The 12,921-nt window shown below is 37.3% G+C and overlaps 1 protein-coding gene across 1 annotated transcript in view; it reads left to right on the forward strand.

The window, feature by feature from the left end:
- Window positions 1–7: 7 nt before the first annotated feature.
- Window positions 8–12,921, forward strand: part of JCHAIN (joining chain of multimeric IgA and IgM) — a 32,648-nt gene continuing 19,734 nt past the window's right edge. Inside the window, exon 1 of the mRNA XM_070261760.1 lies at window positions 8–148. The gene's annotated coding sequence lies outside the window, so the exon portion shown is untranslated. The remainder of the gene's footprint in view (window positions 149–12,921) is intronic.

Below are 12,921 nucleotides of genomic sequence, written 5' to 3' on the forward strand. Positions count from 1 at the left end.
TGGGGGCGTGATCATGAGGGAAGCTCAAGCCGAGGTCGCAGGGGCCAGTAGAGGGCGCTCTACGTCTACGTCTAAGAGAGGCACCGGGGGAGTTCAGTGAGCTGTACTGCGCATGTCCTGGGCTCTTCCGACCGGAATCCGAGTGCAGGTGTATAGGATTTTCCTGGTTACTGGAATTCTTTTCTCTTCTTCACCTGTCAGTCGGGAGGTCAAAACAGGTTGCTTTTCTCTCTGCAGCGTCCGGATAGTACATTTCTGTGCACCATAGCCCGAGACGGCGGCGGCGCCGCTGGACTCGGGCATCCTGGCGGCGGCGCCCGGGCGGGAGGGCAGGCCAGGCTTCGGGGCGATGTCAGCTCCAGCTCCCTGCCTTCGGGCCTTGGTGACCCTAGGGGTGTTTGTGTCCCTGAGCAGTGGCGGTGGGAGGGCAGAGCCCCGCGCTAGGGTTTGACTCTTTCCCAGGAACTCAAGGTGGCTGCAGAAGGCACCGCGATTTCTCTTAGTTTTGGTGGAAAAGGTTCGTTCTTCAAGGTATTTTGGAAATGACCCATTTTTTTTAATTTCAGGGGCGGACCCTTTATTAATTCTTTTACGTTTAATAAGCACGAGGCAGGGTGTTAGGCTCTGGGAGAACAAGGGTGGGCAGAAGCAGGTGCTGTACCCGCAACCCGTGTAACTTGTGGTTTAGGGGGGACGCGCATTAATCAAGTAATCACCCAAAACATGCCAAGTTATAGTTGGGAGAAGTACTGTGAACACTCGTCCTGTTACCCAGCCTTCAGCTGCTGAAAACACTCAACGTGCGTTTTGCATTGCTGCCTTTGTACACGCCATTGCCCTCCGTTAAAAAGGGCAATGTTCCAGTAAAAAGTACTCCAGTAAAAAGCGGAGTAAAAAGTACTGTGCTCCAACTTGGGAAATTACTGTATTGAAGAGACAGCCTAAGCATCACCTCTTTGATCTCTTCTTTAACTCCTTTCTTGTCTGTTCCTCAGTTCTGTGTATGACCTAGTAGATCTCTACAACTAGTATTGCACGCACCCAGTACAGTAAGTGGCACAGAATAAGTGTTCAATCAATATGTGTTTAAAGAATAAGTATTGAACTTACAGTATTTGATTACCTGTCTGTATCAGGTGCTACATAAACGGAATGAATGAATGATGCATAAGACTGCAGACATCCCTAAGGTAGATAACCTGAGCTGGAATGGATTTTAGGAATCATTAGTTGCAACCACTTTCATTTTATACGTGTGGAAATGGGACTTGGGGAGATTACATTAGCAAATCCAGCACAGACACCAGGGACAGGGCTCCCACACCAGGCTTTCACATTGGGCTGTTATCAGTCCTTTGCCTCTTCAATGTGAATGAGTTTCAGACATTTTCCAGGGAGCAGGTTGTGCTGGGTGGATGAAAGACACCAAGGGCAGGGATTAAAGTATTTGAGGAAGAGGGTAGTAATAAGGGAAGAACTAGTCAAACTTGTCTTCAGAAGTATTACTAGGGCTAGAAGTATGAAAGGACTGCCCTACAATCTTAGAGTAATTCAAGGTTTAAGTTTTCATATTATGTTACACCTCATAGGTTCATATTCATTTCATATGATAGGTATTACAATACCTTCAAATGTAGGTAGTTGGAAGCTGAACTTTTAATATGTTGCTAAAATTAATGGTGACATACAATTTCTTTCAGAAAGTTTAGTGCCATTACATTAAGAAAAATAATACAAATTTTTAGAAAACTGATATTTTGAACTAAATGTTTTCAAAGTGCTAAAAGTTATCTTAAGCATTTAAAAACCTGTAGAAGATTTTAGGAAATACAATTTAATGGATAAAAAATGTGTGGATAAAAATCTTTCCTGGGGCCGGCCTGGTTGCCTAGTGGTTAAGTTCCACGCACTCCACTTCTGCGGCCCACGTTTGGTTTCTGGGTGCAGACCTACACCACTCGTTGGCCCACATACAAAACAGAGGAAGATTGGCACAGATGTTAGCTCAGGGCGAGTCTTCCTCAAGCAAAAGGAGGAAGATTGGCAACAGATGTTAGCTTAGGGAAAATCTTCCTCAGGGAAAAAAAAACTTTCCTGATGGTAAGCACAGAATTAATTTTTTAATGTAAATTTTAATAGATTTTGTTATTCTGCAAATATTAATTGCTTATTAACTGTAGCGGAATGCTACATACTGTAGTAGATCCAAAGGTGAACTTGCCACAGTCTCTTCCCTCTAGGAGCTAATAATCATGTAGAAAAGAAGATATGCCTACAGATTACTAGAATACAGGACAGTGTGTGATGTGAACCCAGTGCTGTAAGAGATCAGAGGCATGAGAGATCACCTGTTTTATTGTTATTTGGAAATACTGCTTAAAGAATGTTGCATCTAAGCTTAGACTGTGATTGTATCATTGCTTTAAATGTATTAAATTTTCATTTTATCAAAATGTTGTTTTATGAAGGACATAAATCCCAATTTTTCTTTTCATTTTTATTGCAAATTATTTGAGAACTTAAGAGTCATACTTAAGGACCAAAATACATATATTTTTACAGAGAAGTTAGAAAAATATTTCGGATATATTTTTGTGGCTGAGGAAGGTTGGCCCTGAGCTAACATCTGTGCCAATCTTCCTCTTTTTTGTATGTGAGTTGCCACCACAGCATGGCCATCGATGAGTGGTGGAGGTCCGTGCCTGGGAACCAAACCTAGGCCACCAAAGTGGAGCAAACCGAACTTAACCACTAGGCCATGGGGCCAGTCCCTATTTTGGACAGTTTTAATGGGAATGATCACATTGCTCTAATATTAGTTTATACTAAACATTACATTTCTGAACTATTTAGAATAGAGTTGCAATATCCAGTACATATTCAGAGAGGGTTGTGTCCTAACATTCTAACATATCTTTGTGATAAAGAATAGTTCAGAAGTCAGTTCTTCAATTCCAGCAGCTCCCATAGCCTAATCTTAGAATTATTTACCACTTAGGTGAGGAAATTTCTTTCTTAAAAAATTTGTGTTGCTGAAAAGACACATTAACGGCTTTATTATATCCTAAACCTATGCCAATTAAAAAGAAAAACATTGAGTCCCCAGAGAAAATGAACAAATATTAAGTAAAACTTGACGTTTAACCATTATATGTGTGGCAACTATAATTTGTCATCAACTTGAAGCTTCGTTACATTATTAAGATGCCTGGCTCGAGAGTTAGGAAGCTACACATCATGTGGGCCAACAGATGTTTTTTTAAGAATGCCCTTTTTGTCTTATTCTAAAGGGTAGGAAGATGGGAGTTTGTGAATGATACACTAAGTGATATTAGGATACTTTCTTCAGGCCATGAGTTCTGGGTGTCAAAGGTATTCTATCACCAGATTAGCATAAACTGATCTCAATTTCTTGCCAGACTATTGCAGCAATAATAATAACAGATAATATTGAGAGTGGTTATTATGTGCCAGGTACTGTCAGAAGCTCTTGACATTCAACCCTATGACAGAGGTACTATAGTAATGTCTAATTTAGGAAACTGAGACACATGGGCATTAAATAAGGTCATAAGGCTAGTAAATGGTGGAACTAGATTTGAACCCAGACAGTCTGGCTTCAGAACCCACATTCTACTAAAGCTAACTATGTTACTATCCTGGCTTTCAAATATTCCCTTAATAGGTCCCCTCATTTCCAGTCTCTGCTGTACATTTGATTCAGCATCATCAGATACATCTTCCTAGAATACCATTTCCATCATCTCATACCCTCATTCAAAAACTTTCAGTGACTCTCAGTTACTATTAAGATAAAGTTCACAACATACATGGCCCTCCCACAGTTTTGCCTCAAAGCAACCTTTTCAGCCAACACCTTTCATTACCTTCCCACTAAAACCTTCCATACTAACTTAAGTGCTCTGCCACTCTAGTCTCCAAACATTGGTTTGCAGTTTCCTCGTCTGTCTCTTTGCTCATCTTTTCAGTGTTCCCACAATTACTTATGTCAGAAATTTACAAATCATTACAGACATCTTTTTGGCTAATGAATTCTCATACAGGTCCATAATGGGACCTGTAGGAGGCTGTTTGAAAAAGTATTATTAATAGCAACTTGGATGCCTGTCTCTGGAAAAGCAGATCAGTAAAATGTCATGGATGAACAGCATGGAATTTAGGAGAAGAGAGTGACCATGCATCTTGGTTTGCCTAGCACAGCCCTATTTAACCTGTTATTCTATGGTAATTATTAAAAGCACCCCCTTTTACTCTCATGATTTAGATGATAAATTATATGGTCATCTTAACTACACAGTAATTGGAAACAGTGGATTATATATCCACATAGCAACGTGAATGAATCTTAAAAACAATGTGCTTAGGGAAAAAAGTTAAAAAAAGGGATATGTAATACAGTACTATTTACATAAATTAGAAATGCATGTACAACAACACAATAATAGACATTTTGTAAGAACATATACAAACGAAATAATGTATATTAAATACATTGGAGGGGCAAAGAATGAGATGAAGCTTGGAGATTAGAAGGAATAGGAGAGAACCTTCCATGGACCAATAATCATAATATGCCAGTAACTGAGGAGAATAGTTAACTGTTGGCGTCTGAGGTTCAATTGAAAAACAAATAAGCAGACAAAAAAATGACCATATAGGTCTCTAACTTAAAGTCTTTAAAAAGCTTCCCAGCATCTTTAGGATCAAGTTAATATTCCTTATGACCTGACTCCTGCTTATATCTTAAATTTTACACCTTACCACACTCTCACTGCCACCGTGTGTGGCATAGACTTACGTATATATGTATATACACACACACACATACATATATGTATATACACACATATATATACATATATTAAATATATTAGGCTAAGAGCTAAAACCTTTATTCTACAGAGAATGAAAGCTGGCTTCAGAGAAAAATTTTACGTGTACCATGTTTCAAAAGACCTGCACCATCAAAGCTATAATTATCATTGAATAAATAGTTAATATATTAATAATTGTATCTACAAGGTTCCTCTGAACCTTGTGCAGGCTTTGCTCATTCTTGCCTCTTTTCCTTTCCACATGTTGTTTCTTCTGTACTTTCTACAGAACTCTTATTCATCCTTTGAAGACTAATTTTAAATGTCACCTTAAAAGCCTTTCCTGGCCTCTTCAGACAGGGTGCAGAACTTCTTTTTTGCACTTCCATCATGTTTCATAACGTATCTCTATTTATACTTACTGCTTTCCCTCCGCCAAGTCTATGAGCACCATTAAGTCTGGATCCAAGTAATCATTTTGAAATCCCTAGAGTCTAGGTCAGTACTTGAGTAAATATGTTTCTATACTCAGTGTCAGCATATCAAAATAGCAGCCTTTAACAATGAATTGCAATGTCTTTTGTGCTTCTCTATTCATCAGCACAGACTCTTTTTTTTTTTTAGTTTAAAAGTAACATTTAAAGATGAAATGTTTAATAAGTGGCTTTTGTGAACTTAAGCTAATAGTTAAATGCATATTTACTTTTTATCCCAGTGTCACAGACTAGGTTGTGATGACTGAAGTTGTCAAAGCAGCAGCTTTTTTTTTTTTTCAATGCTCAGAGAAATAGTAATAGTAAAAATAATTTGATTTGAGAGTAATAATGGGAAAATGTATCTCAGTGTTAGTTATCAACTTATTTAGATAATATATAATCACAGAAACTCCTTGAACTATTTTTGGGTGCAAAAAAAGAAAGGATTATTTTTAGGTGTAAGAAGGAAAATGTAAGAGGTTAAGTATAGTTGCCATCTGCTTTCATTTCTGTGAGAAACCACTTACTCTGAAACCAGGAGGTTACAGATTCTTTTTGCAACTAAAGTCTGTGTCTATTTAAAGACATAGAAATCCTAAAAGTGATTTAGAAGTAAAATATAGAACTTCTATTGAAATATAGCTTCTAATTAAAAATGACTTGGTTTGGTAGCTTTAATTACAAAATGAAGAATTTAATGAAATTGTGACATGGCTTTCCCTTCCAAACTCTTATCCAACCAAATACTGTAATTATTTTCTGCACATTATTTTAATTCCTTTTTATTTTTTCTTGTCATGAGAAACCTTATAGATACAATTGTTTATATATTAACTATTGATTCAATGATAATTGTAGCTTTGATGGTGAAGGCCTTTTGAAACATAGTTAATATAAAACTTTTTTCTTCACTTATCCTTCATTCTCTGTAGCATGAAATCCTTAGCTCTTAGCCTATATTCAGGGCCTGCCTTTATCTGGCCCCAATTTGTGTTTCCAGCTGCTTTCCTACTACTTTCCTTGAGGAATCCTACGTTCTAGCCAAACTAAAATACTCAAGTTTCTTTTTTCCTCTTTTTGAGATTTCTTTCTCTTGGCCTTTGCCTAGGCTGCCCTGCATCTCAATTCTTAGATGGTCTTCAAGGACCAGCTAAAATCGTATCTTCTTCAGGCTGTGTTCTCTGATATGCTTCCTTCCATTGGCATCTAATAGCCCTTTAACTCTTCCTATGTTAAGATTTTTAAACACTTTTCTCTGTTGTGTTAAGACTATTTATATACTTGTCTTATCTTTTCTGACAGATATATCACCATTCATCTCTGTAACCCTTGCAATATCTAATACATTTACTTATATATAGTAAGTAATGATAAATAGCTAATCAAATAATGAGAGTTAAATTGAGCTCTGTTAAATTTCAATAAGGTATTAGAAGTTAGTAAAACAACCTAAGAATTTAATAAGCTGTCTGCAAATGTGACATTGATCTATATCTATTTTTGGTATTAAGAAATAACGGACTTTATGCTAAGAGCAAAGGGGAACCATTAGAGAATTTTAAACAGGGCACTATTAGAGAATTGATGGAAAGAGATAAGATTACAGGTAGGAAGCTAGTGTGAGGCTGTTACAGTCATCTAGGTGATGAATTTTAGTGTCTATACTAGGGCCCTGGGGATAAGGATATAAAAAGTAGACAATAAGAGCTATTTAGAAGATGGTGTGATAGGACTTAGTATCTGATTAAGTATGAGGGTTGAGGAGTTACAGTGATTCCCAGGTTTTTTTGGTCAACTGATAGGATGATGGTACCTCCACTAAGAGAGAAAACTCAGGAGGAAAGAGGTTAGCAGAGTTCTAACAGGGGAAAATAAGTTTTGAACATGCTGCATTTGAGGTGTCTGTGAAGAGGTTCAAGTGTTGAATGTCTTCTGGACAGTAGGATATGTGGGTCTGAAGTTTGGCAGAAAAATCTGAACTAGAGAAAGAGATTTGAGGGTCTTCCATGTTCAGTTGGAACATGGGATTGTATTTGATATTTAACTAAAAACAAATGAAACAAGGTTTTGGGTTGTTTTTACTTAAGTAGCTGGCACTTGTGAACTAGTAGACCAGAAGGATATACTACCTGCCTGCCACTACAGGTATAGGACTATCTATCATCAAGTGTCAAATTTAAAAGGTTTGGGTTGAAACTGGCCCCATGGCCTAGTGGTTAAGTTCAGCATGCTTGGCGGCCTGGGTTCAGTTCCCTGGCATGGACCTACTCACTCCCTGGCAGCCATGCTTTGGCGGCGACCCACATACAAAATAGAGGGAGATTAGCATAGATGTTAGCTCAGGGCAACTCTTCCTCAACCAAAAAGAGGAAGATTGGCAATAGATGTTTGCTCAGGGTGAATCTTCCTTAGCAAAAAAAAAAAAAGAAAGAAAGAAAGAAAGAAAGAAAAAGGTTGGGACTGATAAATGAGCTATATGTGTGCTCAACTCACAATTTTATCATGTCTGGGCTTTCTCCACTTGCTATTGTCAATAAATTGAATATATTGGGAGATACTAATTATGTATCAGGCACCATGCTAGATATTTTAAGTACATTATCTTATTTAATTCTCACATTATATCTGTGAGGCAGGTGCTGTTATTATCCTCTTATCATAGATGAGGTTCAAAAATGTGAAGTAATTTGCCCAAAGTTCTGTAACTGGTGGTTAAATACAAGTCTGTCTTACTCTGAAGTTGTTTTTCTGAATCGTTGTGTTATGCTGTTTTCTAGTCTATATTTTATCACTAGTGAAAAACTTACAGGGCCAAGAGGCATGCATTTCTGTTTCAATGTGTATTGGAAAATACTTGGACCCTCAGGTTGATAGACTATGATTACTCAGAGATATGGTATCAACTTCAACCAATAGAAGGGTAGAAAAATAGGAGGATCAGAAGGCACCAGCCATATGGCATCTCTACAGTTTTGTTTCGGGGCCTGGGAAAGCATGAATGTAGTAGGTACGCTCAGAATATGGGCAAATAATCATAAAGTGTAATGAGAGGATATCGTTCAGAGATCGGTCTATTGTTCTTTCATTGACTAATTTTGGGCAGATTTATTCTTTTTTCTTTTTTGCTTCTGTGATTATGGTAAAATTGTTTATTTACTATTTATTTTCTTTAACTTATTTTTGTCTACACTGATTGGCATATCAGGGCATTACTTCACACTGTGATTATTAAATACTACAATTAATGTTTTATTATACAGTATTTAACAGTGAACATATACTTAAGTGTTTCTTTTCATGTAAATGTAAATCACTGATAATATTCTGATATCATATTTGAAAACTTGTTTCATGTTGCTTAGGAACTGAACTGAATGAAGATATTTAATAATCTAGAATAGTATTATAGTTATCTATACAAAATCACTACCCTACAACTGTATCATATAATAATGCCAAATTTACATCCATGTAAAATATTTTAATTTTGCACAGCACTGTACTAGATGCTTAAGGATAGGTGTGTTGAAACATAAAATATATGGTCTCTGAACTCATATTGCAATATTGAACTTTCACTTCCTCAAATAGTCATGTTTTCTCTCAACTCCAAATTGTTGATATTATATTCTCTCCAAGACCGTATTCAACTTTTTTTGCCTGACTTCTACTGTTTTTTCCATCTCAGCATAGACATTACTTCCCCTAGGAAGCTTTCTTTGACCCTGCCTACCTCTCCCCCCCAACATCTGTGCTCCTGTGGCACATTGTACTTTGTCATCATGTAACTATATGTTATCATTACCCAATAGACTGTAAACCCATCTGATCAAAGGTCACACCTATCTTGTTCACTTTTATCCCTGCCACATAGAGTAGATGCCGGTAGATATTTGTTGAAAGAAAAAATAAATGAATGAATGACCATTTGAATTAAGGTCCAGGTAAGCAGCCTTATAGACAACATATACATATTTGCTATAATGGCAACTTTATTGCAGTGTCTTAAAGAGAAATTCTTTTAAATAAAAACACATGGTTGCCCCACTTATACAAAGAAATTATGAATCAAAAAAATAGCTGCATTAATTTCCTATTGATGCTGTAATAGATTACCACAAATGTAGTGGCTTATAACAATACAAATTTATTATCTTTTCAATTTTATAAATCTGACATGGTGTCATTGGGCTAAAATTGAAGTGTCAGCAGAGCTGTGCTCCTTCTGGAGGCTCTAGGGCAGAATCCATTTTCTTGACTTTTCTAGCTTCTAAATGCTGCCTGCATTCCCTGACTCATGGTCCTTTCCTTCAACTTCAAAGCCAGCAGTGCAGGAACTCTCCTGCCTCCCTCTTTCTCTTATAAGGACGCTTATGATTACATCAGACCCACTGGATAATCCAGGATTACCTCCCCATCTGAAGGTCAGCTGATTAGTAACCTTAATTCCGTCTGCAACCTACATCGCCCCTTGTCATGTAATGTAACATATACACAGGTTCTGAGAATTACGATGTGGACTTCTTCGATGGGCCACTATAATAGCTTAGCTATTATTTATGTCAGTATGAAAGAAGATGCTATCTTTTTTCAATGTTTAAAAGAATGATAGTAATAGATGATAAAATTATTGAGTGTTTATATGTCACAGCCGTGTTCCAGGTTCTTTACATTTATTAATTCTCATCAATCTTAAGATGTGTGTACTATAGTCATGCTCATTTTGTAGATGAAACGGAGGGAGAGAGAGGTTAAACAACTTACCAAAACCCTATTTGAACCCAGGCAAGCTGACTCTGGAGCCTTTGCTCTTTATTCAATAGGAAGATGGTGGATGGAGTAGATGTGTCTCTGAAAGACATGTCTTTACAGTGTAAAGTATTACATCATTTTAGATATTATAGATTATTAGAATACAGGATACATTTATAACTATAATATTGCAAAGTTAGTTAGGAAATAAGCAATTTTTGCACATCTTTTGGGCCAAAGCAAATTATTGGAAACTCTGAAAAGAGATACAAAAGAATTACTATGATTGTCTTAAAAGAATGCATCAGATATTTTTCGAGTAATTGGATATTCTCAACTATGGATTTATTCTTTCTCATTATTGGGGAAAACAGACTTAGTATGGCACTTACGTATGATGTAAAAACTCTGAATGGAAGAGTTAGAATGAGAAAAGAGTTATTTTCGCATCCATTTTCCTAACTATTTATAGTTCCCCTTTGGTGTTTCCTCATATCCTCTTTTTGGGTGCAACTGATACTGCTGTTTATGAATCCCTCTCTGCATCTAGAAAGCATTAATTTAGTATAAGAGATAAATGATACACATATGAAGAAAAGTGATCAAAATGTAAAGTAATATGTCAATTCATGTAAAATGATATACAGAGAGATTAGATGAATTTATTAACAATGAAGGAGCAGAGTATTGGAGTGAACAGAATGGGATGATGTTAAGCAGGGAAGACTTACTAGAATTTGTTGTAAATGTTTTTAGGATTTTTGACAAGGGTTGGCAGAAAGGAAAAAGAAATTTATGATGAGGAAAATGAGAGAGTAAAAAAAAGATTCTGAAACAGGAGTTAGCAAATCATATACAGGAAAAAGAAAGCAGACATATTTGATCAGAGCAGAAACCTCCCCCTGAAAATAGATGAGAATTTCCTTAAAGCAGTGAGGGAACAGACCCCTGGAGTTAATAAATTGAAAGGAGTATATTGTTGTTTGAGGGGTTTCCTGGGATCCTTGATTATTATGGTATCTCTAGAGAAATTATCGTGAGTCTAAACAGTTGTTCAAATGAATTTTTGGAAATAGGCTGTTTGTAAATTAGGACATGCCCAGAAGGTAGTGTGGTGAGGGGAAGGAGCTCTCGTGATGCTCAGACGACTGACATGCACTATCCCAAGTAGGAGTTCTACGAAAAGCCCCTGCAGGTGCAAGTTTATTTAAAACCAGACCACAGCACAGGTGCATTTCTCCTTGTAAACATTTAACCACAAGACACTACCCTAAAAGTCTATGTGGAAAGCTATTGGAAAAAAAGAGAATTTAGGTTTTTGTCTTAATTTTTTTAATTTTTAAGAAGAATTTGGGGTGCAATTTTTCCCTCATGTTTTGAGTTCTTTTTAAATTTATCTTTTGCCTCTTGATATCAAAATATAATTTTACATATAGTGTGATTGGATACAGATCAATATTTGAAGAATTCTGCATGCAAGAACCAAAACGTTAAAAATAGGGTTAAAAATAACAATTAGAAGAAACGTCTCCATAGAGATGTGAAAAAAAATAATATTAATGGCTTTTGGTTTTGGACGAAGTGAAATGGACTGGAAGTTAGGAGGCCTATGCTCCACCTTTACCTTTAGAATAAGTAAGATTGATTCTAAAATTCAAAGTAGATTAGAATCTTGTACAATTCAAATGGGAAAAAAAAGTTACTCTCATAAAGAAGTGTATGGCATCATCTACTATGGTGGTCCCCTTCATCTGCGGCAGTCCTGTGCAGGCCAAGCTCTTTTCCATCTTGGGCCTTTTACGTGCTGTTTCGTTTCTTCTTGGAACACAGTTTGTGTGACTCTGTGGTAGGCAGAATATTGTTCCCCCAAAAATGTGCATACCCCAATCCCTAGAACCTGTAAATATGTTACTGTTACATAGCGACAGAGACGTGATTAGGATATGGGCCTTAAAACGGGGAGATTATCCTCGATTATCTGGATGGGCCAAAGTAGTCACATGAGCCCTTAAAAGCAGAGAACTTTCTCTACCTGGAAGCAGGAGAGATGAGGCAAAAGCAGAGATCAGGGAGATTTGAAGCATGAGCAGGGCTTGACCAACCATTAGCTTTGAAGGTCAACTGGGCCACTAGCCAGGGAATGCTGTTAGCACCTAGAAGCTGAGAACAACCTCCAGCTGACAGCAGGCAAGGCAGTGGGGACCTCAGCCCTAAAAGTGCAAGGGACTGAATTCTGCCAACAACCTGAATGAGCTTGGAAGTAGATTCTCTGCCAGAGCTGCAAGATAAGAGCAAGGCTGGCTGACACCTTGGTTTCCACATTAAGAAACTGGAGCAGAGGAATTAGCTTAGCCTACCCAGACTTCCAAGATACAGAACTGTGAGGTAATACATTTGTGTTGGTTTAAGCCACTCAATTTGTGGTAACGTGTAATGGCAGCACAGAAAGCTAGTACGGGCTCCTCATTTGCTCCTGTTTCAGCCTAGATGTTACCTCCTCAGAGGGGACCTTTCCTGGTTATGTGTTCTAAAGTAGACTACATCATCCCTACCCTACATGCTTCCTATCACACTACTTTGCTTGTTTCTTTCATGGCATTTATCACAAACTGATTATTGTATTTATTTTATTTTTCTTATCTGTCTTCCCCACTAGAGTATAATCTTTGGGAAAGCAGGACCTGGTTGGTCATGATCATCTGTATCTCAGCATCAAGGGCACAACATGTCAGACACATGTTAGGCCTGCAACGTAAATTTGTTGAAATATGGTTTTTGATATAATAATAAATGGAGTAACCCCAAATTGGGTGGTAGACTTTATTGCAAACTATGGTATATCAGCATGATGGAATATT

Source organism: Equus caballus, chromosome 3, assembly GCF_041296265.1.
Source record: "Equus caballus isolate H_3958 breed thoroughbred chromosome 3, TB-T2T, whole genome shotgun sequence".
Lineage (NCBI taxonomy): Eukaryota > Metazoa > Chordata > Mammalia > Perissodactyla > Equidae > Equus > Equus caballus.